Genomic DNA, 14,853 nt, shown 5'->3' with positions numbered 1-14,853 from the left:
AGGTGTGTCTTTAGAGCTTTATAACACTATGAGGTGTGTCTTTAGAGCTTTATAACACTCTGAGGTGTGTCTTTAGAGCTTTATATCACTCTGAGGTATGTTTTTAGAGCTTTATGACACTCTGAGGTGTGTCTTTAGAGCTTTACACACTCTGAGGTGTGTCTTTAGAGCTTTATACACTCTGAGGTGTGTCTTTAGAGCTTTATACACTCTGAGGTGTGTCTTTAGAGCTTTATGACACTTTGAGGTGTGTCTTTAGAGCTTTATACACTCTGAGGTGTGTCTTTAGAGCTTATGACAATCTGAGGTGTGTCTTTAGAGCTTTATACCACTCTGAGGTGTGTCTTTAGAGCTTTATACACTCTGAGGTGTGTCTTTAGAGCTTTATACACTCTGAGGTGTGTCTTTAGAGCTTTATACACTCTGAGGTGTGTCTTTAGATCTTTAAAACCACTCTGAGGTGTGTCTTTAGAGCTTTATACACTCTGAGGTGTGTCTTTAGAGCTTTATACACTCTGAGGTGTGTCTTTAGAGCTTTATACCACTCTGAGGTGTGTCTTTAGAGCTTTATACACTCTGAGGTGTGTCTTTAGAGCTTTATACACTCTGAGGTGTGTCTTTAGAGCTTTATACACTCTGAGGTGTGTCTTTAGAGCTTTATTACACTCTGAGGTGTGTCTTTAGAGCTTTACACGCTCTGAGGTGTGTCTTTAGAGCTTTATATCACTCTGAGGTGTGTCTTTAGAGCTTTTTACACTCTGAGGTGTGTCTTTAGAGCTTTATAACACTCTGAGGTGTGTCTTTAGAGCTTTATACCGCTGTGAGGTGTGTCTTTAGAGCTTTATACATTCTGAGGTGTGTCTTTAGAGCTTTATACACTCTGAGGTGTGTCTTTAGAGCTTTATACACTCTGAGGTGTGTCTTTAGAGCTTTACACGCACTGAGGTGTGTCTTTAGAGTTCTGTACACTCTGAGGTATGTCTTTAGAGCTTTATACCGCTGTGAGGTGTGTCTTTAGAGCTTTATAAAACTCTGAGGTGTGTCTATAGAGCTTTATACCGCTGTGAGGTGTGTCTTTAGAGCTTTATACATTCTGAGGTGTGTCTTTAGAGCTCTATACACTCTGAGGTTTGTTTTTAGAGCTTTAAATCACTCTGAGGTGTGTCTTAAGAGCTTTTTAAAACTCTGAGGTGTGTCTATAGAGCTTTATACACTCTGAGGTGTGTCTTTAGAGCTTTATATCACTCTGAGGTGTGTCTTTAGAGCTTTATATCACTCTGAGGTGTGTCTTTAGAGCTTTATACACTCTGAGGTGTGTCTTTAGAGCTTTATAACACTATGAGGTGTGTCTTTAGAGCTTTATAACACTCTGAGGTGTGTCTTTAGAGCTTTATATCACTCTGAGGTATGTTTTTAGAGCTTTATGACACTCTGAGGTGTGTCTTTAGAGCTTTACACACTCTGAGGTGTGTCTTTAGAGCTTTATAACACTCTGAGGTGCGTCTTTAGAGCTTTACACGCTCTGAGGTGTGTCTTTAGAGCTTTATATACTCTGAGGTGTGTCTTTAGAGCTTTCTATCACTCTGAGGTGTGTCTTTAGAGCTTTATAACACTCTGAGGTTCGTCTTTAGAGCTTTACACGCTCTGAGGTGTGTCTTTAGAGCTTTAAAACCACTCTGAGGTGTGTCTTTAGAGCTTTCTATCACTCTGAGGTGTGTCTTTAGATCTTTATACACTCTGAGGTGTGTCTTTAGAGCTTTATACCACTCTGAGGTGTGTCTTTAGAGCTTTATACACTCTGAGGTGTGTCTTTAGAGCTTTATACACTCTGAGGTGTGTCTTTAGAGCTTTATACACTCTGAGGTGTGTCTTTAGAGCTTTATTACACTCTGAGGTGTGTCTTTAGAGCTTTACACGCTCTGAGGTGTGTCTTTAGAGCTTTATATCACTCTGAGGTGTGTCTTTAGAGCTTTTTACACTCTGAGGTGTGTCTTTAGAGCTTTATAACACTCTGAGGTGTGTCTTTAGAGCTTTATACCGCTGTGAGGTGTGTCTTTAGAGCTTTATACATTCTGAGGTGTGTCTTTAGAGCTTTATACACTCTGAGGTGTGTCTTTAGAGCTTTATACACTCTGAGGTGTGTCTTTAGAGCTTTACACGCACTGAGGTGTGTCTTTAGAGTTCTGTACACTCTGAGGTATGTCTTTAGAGCTTTATACCGCTGTGAGGTGTGTCTTTAGAGCTTTATACATTCTGAGGTGTGTCTTTAGAGCTCTATACACTCTGAGGTTTGTTTTTAGAGCTTTAAATCACTCTGAGGTGTGTCTTAAGAGCTTTTTAAAACTCTGAGGTGTGTCTATAGAGCTTTATACACTCTGAGGTGTGTCTTTAGAGCTTTATACGCTCTGAGGTGTGTCTTTAGAGCTTTATAACACTCTGAGGTGTTTTTAGAGCTTTACACGCTCTGAGGTGTGTCTTTAGAGCTTTATAAAACTCTGAGGTGTGTCTTTAGAGCTTTATACACTCTGAGGTGTGTCTTTAGAGCTTTATACGCTCTGAGGTGTGTCTTTAGAGCTTTATAACACTCTGAGGTGTTTTTAGAGCTTTACACGCTCTGAGGTGTGTCTTTAGAGCTTTATACCACTCTGAGGTGTGTCTTTAGAGCTTTATAAAACTCTGAGGTGTGTCTTTAGAGCTTTCTATCACTCTGAGGTGTGTCTTTAGAGCTTTATAACACTCTGAGGTGCGTCTTTAGAGCTTTACACGCTCTGAGGTGTGTCTTTAGAGCTTTATATACTCTGAGGTGTGTCTTTAGAGCTTTCTATCACTCTGAGGTGTGTCTTTAGAGCTTTATAACACTCTGAGGTTCGTCTTTAGAGCTTTACACGCTCTGAGGTGTGTCTTTAGAGCTCTATACACTCTGAGGTGTGTCTTTAGAGCTTTATACACTCTGAGGTGTGTCTTTAGAGCTTTATACACTCTGAGGTGTGTCTTTAGAGCTTTACACGCTCTGAGGTGTGTCTTTAGAGCTCTATACACTCTGAGGTGTGTTTTTAGAGCTTTAAATCAATCTGAGGTGTGTCTTTAGAGCTTTATAAAACTCTGAGGTGTGTCTTTAGAGTTTTATACATTCTGAGGTGTGTCTTTAGAGCTTTATACGCTCTGAGGTGTGTCTTTAGAGCTTTATAACACTCTGAGGTGTTTTTAGAGCTTTACACGCTCTGAGGTGTGTCTTTAGAGCTTTATAACACTCTGAGGTGCGTCTTTAGAGCTTTACACGCTCTGAGGTGTGTCTTTAGAGCTTTATATACTCTGAGGTGTGTCTTTAGAGCTTTCTATCACTCTGAGGTGTGTCTTTAGAGCTTTATAACACTCTGAGGTTCGTCTTTAGAGCTTTACACGCTCTGAGGTGTGTCTTTAGAGCTTTAAAACCACTCTGAGGTGTGTCTTTAGAGCTTTCTATCACTCTGAGGTGTGTCTTTAGATCTTTATACACTCTGAGGTGTGTCTTTAGAGCTTTATACACTCTGAGGTGTGTCTTTAGAGCTTTATACACTCTGAGGTGTGTCTTTAGAGCTTTATTACACTCTGAGGTGTGTCTTTAGAGCTTTACACGCTCTGAGGTGTGTCTTTAGAGCTTTATATCACTCTGAGGTGTGTCTTTAGAGCTTTTTACACTCTGAGGTGTGTCTTTAGAGCTTTATAACACTCTGAGGTGTGTCTTTAGAGCTTTATACATTCTGAGGTGTGTCTTTAGAGCTTTATACACTCTGAGGTGTGTCTTTAGAGCTTATGACACTCTGAGGTGTGTCTTTAGAGCTTATGACACTCTGAGGTGTGTCTTTAGAGCTTTATGCACTCTGAGGTGTGTCTTTAGAGCTTTACACGCTCTGAGGTGTGTCTTTAGAGCTCTATACACTCTGAGGTGTGTCTTTAGAGCTTTATACACTCTGAGGTGTGTCTTTAGAGCTTTACACGCTCTGAGGTGTGTCTTTAGAGTTTTATAACACTCTGAGGTGTGTCTTTAGAGCTTTATATCACTCTGAGGTGTGTCTTTAGAGCTTTATACACTCTGAGGTGTGTCTTTAGAGCTTTATAACACTATGAGGTGTGTCTTTAGAGCTTTATAACACTCTGAGGTGTGTCTTTAGAGCTTTATATCACTCTGAGGTATGTTTTTAGAGCTTTATGACACTCTGAGGTGTGTCTTTAGAGCTTTACACACTCTGAGGTGTGTCTTTAGAGCTTTATACACTCTGAGGTGTGTCTTTAGAGCTTTATACACTCTGAGGTGTGTCTTTAGAGCTTTATGACACTTTGAGGTGTGTCTTTAGAGCTTTATACACTCTGAGGTGTGTCTTTAGAGCTTATGACAATCTGAGGTGTGTCTTTAGAGCTTTATACCACTCTGAGGTGTGTCTTTAGAGCTTTATACACTCTGAGGTGTGTCTTTAGAGCTTTATACACTCTGAGGTGTGTCTTTAGAGCTTTATACACTCTGAGGTGTGTCTTTAGATCTTTAAAACCACTCTGAGGTGTGTCTTTAGAGCTTTATACACTCTGAGGTGTGTCTTTAGAGCTTTATACACTCTGAGGTGTGTCTTTAGAGCTTTATACCACTCTGAGGTGTGTCTTTAGAGCTTTATACACTCTGAGGTGTGTCTTTAGAGCTTTATACACTCTGAGGTGTGTCTTTAGAGCTTTATACACTCTGAGGTGTGTCTTTAGAGCTTTATTACACTCTGAGGTGTGTCTTTAGAGCTTTACACGCTCTGAGGTGTGTCTTTAGAGCTTTATATCACTCTGAGGTGTGTCTTTAGAGCTTTTTACACTCTGAGGTGTGTCTTTAGAGCTTTATAACACTCTGAGGTGTGTCTTTAGAGCTTTATACCGCTGTGAGGTGTGTCTTTAGAGCTTTATACATTCTGAGGTGTGTCTTTAGAGCTTTATACACTCTGAGGTGTGTCTTTAGAGCTTTATACACTCTGAGGTGTGTCTTTAGAGCTTTACACGCACTGAGGTGTGTCTTTAGAGTTCTGTACACTCTGAGGTATGTCTTTAGAGCTTTATACCGCTGTGAGGTGTGTCTTTAGAGCTTTATAAAACTCTGAGGTGTGTCTATAGAGCTTTATACCGCTGTGAGGTGTGTCTTTAGAGCTTTATACATTCTGAGGTGTGTCTTTAGAGCTCTATACACTCTGAGGTTTGTTTTTAGAGCTTTAAATCACTCTGAGGTGTGTCTTAAGAGCTTTTTAAAACTCTGAGGTGTGTCTATAGAGCTTTATACACTCTGAGGTGTGTCTTTAGAGCTTTATATCACTCTGAGGTGTGTCTTTAGAGCTTTATATCACTCTGAGGTGTGTCTTTAGAGCTTTATACACTCTGAGGTGTGTCTTTAGAGCTTTATAACACTATGAGGTGTGTCTTTAGAGCTTTATAACACTCTGAGGTGTGTCTTTAGAGCTTTATATCACTCTGAGGTATGTTTTTAGAGCTTTATGACACTCTGAGGTGTGTCTTTAGAGCTTTACACACTCTGAGGTGTGTCTTTAGAGCTTTATACACTCTGAGGTGTGTCTTTAGAGCTTTATACACTCTGAGGTGTGTCTTTAGAGCTTTATGACACTTTGAGGTGTGTCTTTAGAGCTTTATACACTCTGAGGTGTGTCTTTAGAGCTTATGACAATCTGAGGTGTGTCTTTAGAGCTTTATACCACTCTGAGGTGTGTCTTTAGAGCTTTATACACTCTGAGGTGTGTCTTTAGAGCTTTATACACTCTGAGGTGTGTCTTTAGAGCTTTATACACTCTGAGGTGTGTCTTTAGATCTTTAAAACCACTCTGAGGTGTGTCTTTAGAGCTTTATACACTCTGAGGTGTGTCTTTAGAGCTTTATACACTCTGAGGTGTGTCTTTAGAGCTTTATACCACTCTGAGGTGTGTCTTTAGAGCTTTATACACTCTGAGGTGTGTCTTTAGAGCTTTATACACTCTGAGGTGTGTCTTTAGAGCTTTATACACTCTGAGGTGTGTCTTTAGAGCTTTATTACACTCTGAGGTGTGTCTTTAGAGCTTTACACGCTCTGAGGTGTGTCTTTAGAGCTTTATATCACTCTGAGGTGTGTCTTTAGAGCTTTTTACACTCTGAGGTGTGTCTTTAGAGCTTTATAACACTCTGAGGTGTGTCTTTAGAGCTTTATACCGCTGTGAGGTGTGTCTTTAGAGCTTTATACATTCTGAGGTGTGTCTTTAGAGCTTTATACACTCTGAGGTGTGTCTTTAGAGCTTTATACACTCTGAGGTGTGTCTTTAGAGCTTTACACGCACTGAGGTGTGTCTTTAGAGTTCTGTACACTCTGAGGTATGTCTTTAGAGCTTTATACCGCTGTGAGGTGTGTCTTTAGAGCTTTATAAAACTCTGAGGTGTGTCTATAGAGCTTTATACCGCTGTGAGGTGTGTCTTTAGAGCTTTATACATTCTGAGGTGTGTCTTTAGAGCTCTATACACTCTGAGGTTTGTTTTTAGAGCTTTAAATCACTCTGAGGTGTGTCTTAAGAGCTTTTTAAAACTCTGAGGTGTGTCTATAGAGCTTTATACACTCTGAGGTGTGTCTTTAGAGCTTTATACGCTCTGAGGTGTGTCTTTAGAGCTTTATAACACTCTGAGGTGTTTTTAGAGCTTTACACGCTCTGAGGTGTGTCTTTAGAGCTTTATAAAACTCTGAGGTGTGTCTTTAGAGCTTTATACACTCTGAGGTGTGTCTTTAGAGCTTTATACGCTCTGAGGTGTGTCTTTAGAGCTTTATAACACTCTGAGGTGTTTTTAGAGCTTTACACGCTCTGAGGTGTGTCTTTAGAGCTTTATACCACTCTGAGGTGTGTCTTTAGAGCTTTATAAAACTCTGAGGTGTGTCTTTAGAGCTTTCTATCACTCTGAGGTGTGTCTTTAGAGCTTTATAACACTCTGAGGTGCGTCTTTAGAGCTTTACACGCTCTGAGGTGTGTCTTTAGAGCTTTATATACTCTGAGGTGTGTCTTTAGAGCTTTCTATCACTCTGAGGTGTGTCTTTAGAGCTTTATAACACTCTGAGGTTCGTCTTTAGAGCTTTACACGCTCTGAGGTGTGTCTTTAGAGCTCTATACACTCTGAGGTGTGTCTTTAGAGCTTTATACACTCTGAGGTGTGTCTTTAGAGCTTTACACGCTCTGAGGTGTGTCTTTAGAGCTCTATACACTCTGAGGTGTGTTTTTAGAGCTTTAAATCAATCTGAGGTGTGTCTTTAGAGCTTTATAAAACTCTGAGGTGTGTCTTTAGAGTTTTATACATTCTGAGGTGTGTCTTTAGAGCTTTATACGCTCTGAGGTGTGTCTTTAGAGCTTTATAACACTCTGAGGTGTTTTTAGAGCTTTACACGCTCTGAGGTGTGTCTTTAGAGCTTTACACGCTCTGAGGTGTGTCTTTAGAGCTTTATATACTCTGAGGTGTGTCTTTAGAGCTTTCTATCACTCTGAGGTGTGTCTTTAGAGCTTTATAACACTCTGAGGTTCGTCTTTAGAGCTTTACACGCTCTGAGGTGTGTCTTTAGAGCTTTAAAACCACTCTGAGGTGTGTCTTTAGAGCTTTCTATCACTCTGAGGTGTGTCTTTAGATCTTTATACACTCTGAGGTGTGTCTTTAGAGCTTTATACACTCTGAGGTGTGTCTTTAGAGCTTTATACACTCTGAGGTGTGTCTTTAGAGCTTTATTACACTCTGAGGTGTGTCTTTAGAGCTTTACACGCTCTGAGGTGTGTCTTTAGAGCTTTATATCACTCTGAGGTGTGTCTTTAGAGCTTTTTACACTCTGAGGTGTGTCTTTAGAGCTTTATAACACTCTGAGGTGTGTCTTTAGAGCTTTATACATTCTGAGGTGTGTCTTTAGAGCTTTATACACTCTGAGGTGTGTCTTTAGAGCTTATGACACTCTGAGGTGTGTCTTTAGAGCTTATGACACTCTGAGGTGTGTCTTTAGAGCTTTATGCACTCTGAGGTGTGTCTTTAGAGCTTTACACGCTCTGAGGTGTGTCTTTAGAGCTCTATACACTCTGAGGTGTGTCTTTAGAGCTTTATACACTCTGAGGTGTGTCTTTAGAGCTTTACACGCTCTGAGGTGTGTCTTTAGAGTTTTATAACACTCTGAGGTGTGTCTTTAGAGCTTTATACACTCTGAGGTGTGTCTTTAGAGCTTTATAACACTATGAGGTGTGTCTTTAGAGCTTTATAACACTCTGAGGTGTGTCTTTAGAGCTTTATATCACTCTGAGGTATGTTTTTAGAGCTTTATGACACTCTGAGGTGTGTCTTTAGAGCTTTACACACTCTGAGGTGTGTCTTTAGAGCTTTATACACTCTGAGGTGTGTCTTTAGAGCTTTATACACTCTGAGGTGTGTCTTTAGAGCTTTATGACACTTTGAGGTGTGTCTTTAGAGCTTTATACACTCTGAGGTGTGTCTTTAGAGCTTATGACAATCTGAGGTGTGTCTTTAGAGCTTTATACCACTCTGAGGTGTGTCTTTAGAGCTTTATACACTCTGAGGTGTGTCTTTAGAGCTTTATACACTCTGAGGTGTGTCTTTAGAGCTTTATACACTCTGAGGTGTGTCTTTAGATCTTTATACACTCTGAGGTGTGTCTTTAGAGCTTTATACACTCTGAGGTGTGTCTTTAGAGCTTTATACCACTCTGAGGTGTGTCTTTAGAGCTTTATACCGCTCTGAGGTGTGTTTAGAGCTTTATACCACTCTGAGGTGTGTCTTTAGAGCTTTATAAACTCTGAGGTGTGTCTTTAGAGCTTTATAACACTTTGAGGTGTGTCTTTAGATCTTTATACACTCTGAAGTGTGTCTTTAGAGCTTTATACACTCTGAGGTGTGTCTTTAGATCTTTATACACTCTGAAGTGTGTCTTTAGAGCTTTATACACTCTGAGGTGTGTCTTTAGAGCTTTATACACTCTGAAGTGTGTCTTTAGATCTTTATACCACTCTGAGGTGTGTCTTTAGAGCTTTATATCACTCTGAGGTGTGTCTTTAGAGCTTTATATCACTCTGAGGTGTGTCTTTAGAGCTTTATACACTCTGAGGTGTGTCTTTAGATCTTTATACACTCTGAGGTGTGTCTTTAGAGCTTTATAACACTCTGAGGTGTCTTTAGAGCTTTATACCACTCTGAGGTGTGTCTTTAGAGCTTTATAACACTCTGAGGTGTGTCTTTAGAGCTCTATACACTCTGAGGTGTGTCTTTAGATCTTTATACACTCTGAGGTGTGTCTTTAGAGCTTTATACACTCTGAGGTGTGTCTTTAGAGCTTTATACACTCTGAGGTGTGTCTTTAGATCTTTATACACTCTGAGGTGTGTCTTTAGAGCTTTATACACTCTGAGGTGTGTCTTTAGAGCTGTAAAAACTCTGAGGTGTGCCTTTAGAGCTTTAAAACCACTCTGAGGTGTGTGTTTAGAGCTTTATATACTCTGAGGTGTGTCTTTAGAGCAGGGGTGTCCAAACTTTTTTCACCAAGGGCCGTATTTTGAAACTTAAACGGGGCAGAGGGCCAGAAACCACTTGACAATGTTGAATTTGTTGAATGACAAAGTGAATCATTCGAAATTTTGCATTTGACCTAATTGCGATGAGCCTCCACACCTTTAATTAGACCTGGAACATTAATATTCGGTTGGTATAACATCAATATGCCTGAATTTTCCCAATTTCACAGTAAAAAGTACTAGTTTTTGTTGTTTGGGCCAACATAGCAGGAAGCTGGAGGGCCAACAAAAATTGGTCTGAGGGCCGCATTTGGCCCCCGGGCCCTAGTTTGGACATGCCTGCTTTAGAGCTTTATACGCTCTGAGGTGTGTCTTTAGAGCTCTATACACTCTGAGGTGTGTCTTTAGAGCTTTATATACTCTGAGGTGTGTCTTTAGAGCTCTATACACTCTGAGGTGTGTCTTTAGAGCTTTCTATCACTCTGAGGTGTGTGTTTAGAGCTTTATAACACTCTGAGGTGCGTCTTTAGCGCTTTACACGCTCTGAGGTGTGTCTTTAGAGCTCTATACACTCTGAGGTGTGTCTTTAGAGCTTTATATCACTCTGAGGTGTGTCTTTAGAGCTTTATACACTCTGAGGTGTGTCTTTAGAGCTTTATAAAACTCTGAGGTGTGTCTATAGAGCTTTATACACTCTGAGGTGTGTCTTTAGAGCTCTATACGCTCTGAGGTGTGTCTTTAGAGCTTTATACGCTCTGAGGTGTGTCTTTAGAGCTTTATAACACTCTGAGGTGTGTCTTTAGAGCTTTACGCACACTGAGGTGTGTCTTTAGAGTTCTATACACTCTGAGGTATGTCTTTAGAGCTTTATAGACTCTGAGGTGTGTCTTTAGAGCTTTATACAACTCTGAGGTGTGTCTTTAGAGCTTTTTACACTCTGAGGTGTGTCTTAAGAGCTTTATAAACTCTGAGGTGTGTCTTTAGAGCTTTACACGCTCTGAGGTGTGTCTTTAGAGCTCTATACACTCTGAGGTGTGTCTTTAGAGCTTTATATCACTCTGAGGTGTGTCTTTAGATTTTTATACACTCTGAGGTGTGTCTTTAGAGCTTTATAAAACTCTGAGGTGTGTCTATAGAGCTTTATACACTCTGAGGTGTGTCTTTAGAGCTTTATACACTCTGAGGTGTGTCTTTAGAGCTCTATACACTCTGAGGTGTGTCTTTAGAGCTTTATATACTCTGAGGTGTGTCTTTAGAGCTCTATACACTCTGAGGTGTGTCTTTAGAGCTTTATATACTCTGAGGTGTGTCTTTAGAGCAGGGGTGTCCAAACTTTTTTCACCAAGGGCCGTATTTTGAAACTTAAACGGGGCAGAGGGCCAGAAACCACTTGACAATGTTGAATTTGTTGAATGACAAAGTGAATCATTCGAAATTTTGCATTTGACCTAATTGCGATGAGCCTCCACACCTTTAATTAGACCTGGAACATTAATATTCGGTTGGTATAACATCAATATGCCTGAATTTTCCCAATTTCACAGTAAAAAGTACTAGTTTTTGTTGTTTGGGCCAACATAGCAGGAAGCTGGAGGGCCAACAAAAATTGGTCTGAGGGCCGCATTTGGCCCCCGGGCCCTAGTTTGGACATGCCTGCTTTAGAGCTTTATACGCTCTGAGGTGTGTCTTTAGAGCTCTATACACTCTGAGGTGTGTCTTTAGAGCTTTATATACTCTGAGGTGTGTCTTTAGAGCTCTATACACTCTGAGGTGTGTCTTTAGAGCTTTCTATCACTCTGAGGTGTGTGTTTAGAGCTTTATAACACTCTGAGGTGCGTCTTTAGCGCTTTACACGCTCTGAGGTGTGTCTTTAGAGCTCTATACACTCTGAGGTGTGTCTTTAGAGCTTTATATCACTCTGAGGTGTGTCTTTAGAGCTTTATACACTCTGAGGTGTGTCTTTAGAGCTTTATAAAACTCTGAGGTGTGTCTATAGAGCTTTATACACTCTGAGGTGTGTCTTTAGAGCTCTATACGCTCTGAGGTGTGTCTTTAGAGCTTTATACGCTCTGAGGTGTGTCTTTAGAGCTTTATAACACTCTGAGGTGTGTCTTTAGAGCTTTACGCGCACTGAGGTGTGTCTTTAGAGTTCTATACACTCTGAGGTGTGTCTTTAGAGCTTTATAGACTCTGAGGTGTGTCTTTAGAGCTTTATACAACTCTGAGGTGTGTCTTTAGAGCTTTTTACACTCTGAGGTGTGTCTTAAGAGCTTTATAAACTCTGAGGTGTGTCTTTAGAGCTTTACACGCTCTGAGGTGTGTCTTTAGAGCTCTATACACTCTGAGGTGTGTCTTTAGAGCTTTATACACTCTGAGGTGTGTCTTTAGAGCTTTACGCGCACTGAGGTGTGTCTTTAGAGTTCTATACACTCTGAGGTGTGTCTTTAGAGCTTTATAGACTCTGAGGTGTGTCTTTAGAGCTTTATACAACTCTGAGGTGTGTCTTTAGAGCTTTTTACACTCTGAGGTGTGTCTTAAGAGCTTTATAAACTCTGAGGTGTGTCTTTAGAGCTCTATACACTCTGAGGTGTGTCTTTAGAGCTTTATACACTCTGAGGTGTGTCTTTAGAGCTTTATACACTCTGAGGTGTGTCTTTAGAGCTTTATAAAACTCTGAGGTGTGTCTATAGAGCTGTGTACACTCTGAGGTGTGTCTTTAGAGCTTTATAACACTCTGAGGTTCGTCTTTAGAGCTTTACACGCTCTGAGGTGTGTCTTTAGAGGTCTATACACTCTGAGGTGTGTCTTTAGAGCTTTATATCACTCTGAGGTGTGTCTTTAGAGCTTTATACACTCTGAGGTGTGTCTTTAGAGCTTTATAAAACTCTGAGGTGTGTCTATAGAGCTTTATACACTCTGAGGTGTGTCTTTAGAGCTTTATACACTCTGAGGTGTCTTTAGAGCTTTATACACTCTGAGGTGTGTCTTTAGAGCTTTATACACTCTGAGGTGTGTCTTTAGAGCTGTAAAAACTCTGAGGTGTGCCTTTAGAGCTTTAAAACCACTCTGAGGTGTGTGTTTAGAGCTTTATATACTCTGAGGTGTGTCTTTAGAGCTTTATACGCTCTGAGGTGTGTCTTTAGAGCTCTATACACTCTGAGGTGTGTCTTTAGAGCTTTATATACTCTGAGGTGTGTCTTTAGAGCTCTATACACTCTGAGGTGTGTCTTTAGTGCTTTATACACTCTGAGGTGTGTCTTTAGAGCTTTCTATCACTCTGAGGTGTGTCTTTAGAGCTTTACACGCTCTGAGGTGTGTCTTTAGAGCTTTATAAAACTCTGAGGTGTGTCTATAGAGCTTTATACACTCTGAGGTGTGTCTTTAGAGCTTTCTATCACTCTGAGGTGTGTCTTTAGAGCTTTACACGCTCTGAGGTGTGTCTTTAGAGCTTTATAAAACTCTGAGGTGTGTCTTTAGAGCTCTATACGCTCTGAGGTGTGTCTTTAGAGCTTTAAACGCTCTGAGGTGTGTCTTTAGAGCTTTATAACACTCTGAGGTGTGTCTTTAGAGCTTTACACGCACTGAGGTGTGTCTTTAGAGTTCTATACACTCTGAGGTATGTCTTTAGAGCTTTATACCGCTGTGAGGTGTGTCTTTAGAGCTTTATACACTCTGAGGTGTGTCTTTAGAGCTTTATACCACTCTGAGGTGTGTCTTTAGAGCTTTATACACTCTGAGGTGTGTCTTTAGAGCTTTATAAAACTCTGAGGTGTGTCTATAGAGCTTTAAACCGCTGTGAGGTGTGTCTTTAGAGCTTTATACACTCTGAGGTGTGTCTTTAGAGCTTTATACACTCTGAGGTGTGTCTTTAGAGCTTTACACGCTCTGAGGTGTGTCTTTAGAGCTCTATACACTCTGAGGTGTGTTTTTAGAGCTTTAAATCACTCTTAGGTGTGTCTTTAGAGCTTTATAACACTCTGAGGTGTGTCTTTAGAGCTTTATACACTCTGAGGTGTCTTTAGAGCTGTAAAAACTCTGAGGTGTGCCTTTAGAGCTTTAAAACCACTCTGAGGTGTGTGTTTAGAGCTTTATATACTCTGAGGTGTGTCTTTAGAGCTTTATACGCTCTGAGGTGTGTCTTTAGAGCTCTATACACTCTGAGGTGTGTCTTTAGAGCTTTATATACTCTGAGGTGTGTCTTTAGAGCTCTATACACTCTGAGGTGTGTCTTTAGTGCTTTATACACTCTGAGGTGTGTCTTTAGAGCTTTCTATCACTCTGAGGTGTGTCTTTAGAGCTTTATAACACTCTGAGGTGCGTCTTTAGCGCTTTACACGCTCTGAGGTGTGTCTTTAGAGCTCTATACACTCTGAGGTGTGTCTTTAGAGCTTTCTATCACTCTGAGGTGTGTCTTTAGAGCTTTATACACTCTGAGGTGTGTCTTTAGAGCTTTATAAAACTCTGAGGTGTGTCTATAGAGCTTTATACACTCTGAGGTGTGTCTTTAGAGCTCTATACGCTCTGAGGTGTGTCTTTAGAGCTTTAAACGCTCTGAGGTGTGTCTTTAGAGCTTTATAACACTCTGAGGTGTGTCTTTAGAGCTTTACACGCACTGAGGTGTGTCTTTAGAGTTCTATACACTCTGAGGTATGTCTTTAGAGCTCTATACGCTCTGAGGTGTGTCTTTAGAGCTTTATACACTCTGAGGTGTGTCTTTAGAGCTTTATACACTCTGAGGTGTGTCTTTAGAGCTTTACACGCACTGAGGTGTGTCTTTAGAGTTCTGTACACTCTGAGGTATGTCTTTAGAGCTTTATACCGCTGTGAGGTGTGTCTTTAGAGCTTTATAAAACTCTGAGGTGTGTCTATAGAGCTTTATACCGCTGTGAGGTGTGTCTTTAGAGCTTTATACATTCTGAGGTGTGTCTTTAGAGCTCTATACACTCTGAGGTTTGTTTTTAGAGCTTTAAATCACTCTGAGGTGTGTCTTAAGAGCTTTTTAAAACTCTGAGGTGTGTCTATAGAGCTTTATACACTCTGAGGTGTGTCTTTAGAGCTTTATACGCTCTGAGGTGTGTCTTTAGAGCTTTATAACACTCTGAGGTGTTTTTAGAGCTTTACACGCTCTGAGGTGTGTCTTTAGAGCTTTATAAAACTCTGAGGTGTGTCTTTAGAGCTTTATACACTCTGAGGTGTGTCTTTAGAGCTTTATACGCTCTGAGGTGTGTCTTTAGAGCTTTATAACACTCTGAGGTGGTTTTAGAGCTTTAAACGCTCTGAGGTGTGTCTTTAGAGCTTTATACCACTCTGAGGTGTGTCTTTAGAGCTT

The sequence above is a fragment of the Eucyclogobius newberryi genome, unplaced genomic scaffold (genome assembly GCF_026437365.1).
Source record: "Eucyclogobius newberryi isolate DKJ021-1_F unplaced genomic scaffold, fEucNew1.0.hap1 SCAF_14, whole genome shotgun sequence".
Lineage (NCBI taxonomy): Eukaryota > Metazoa > Chordata > Actinopteri > Gobiiformes > Gobiidae > Eucyclogobius > Eucyclogobius newberryi.
Note: the sequence above shows the minus strand (reverse complement) of the source record.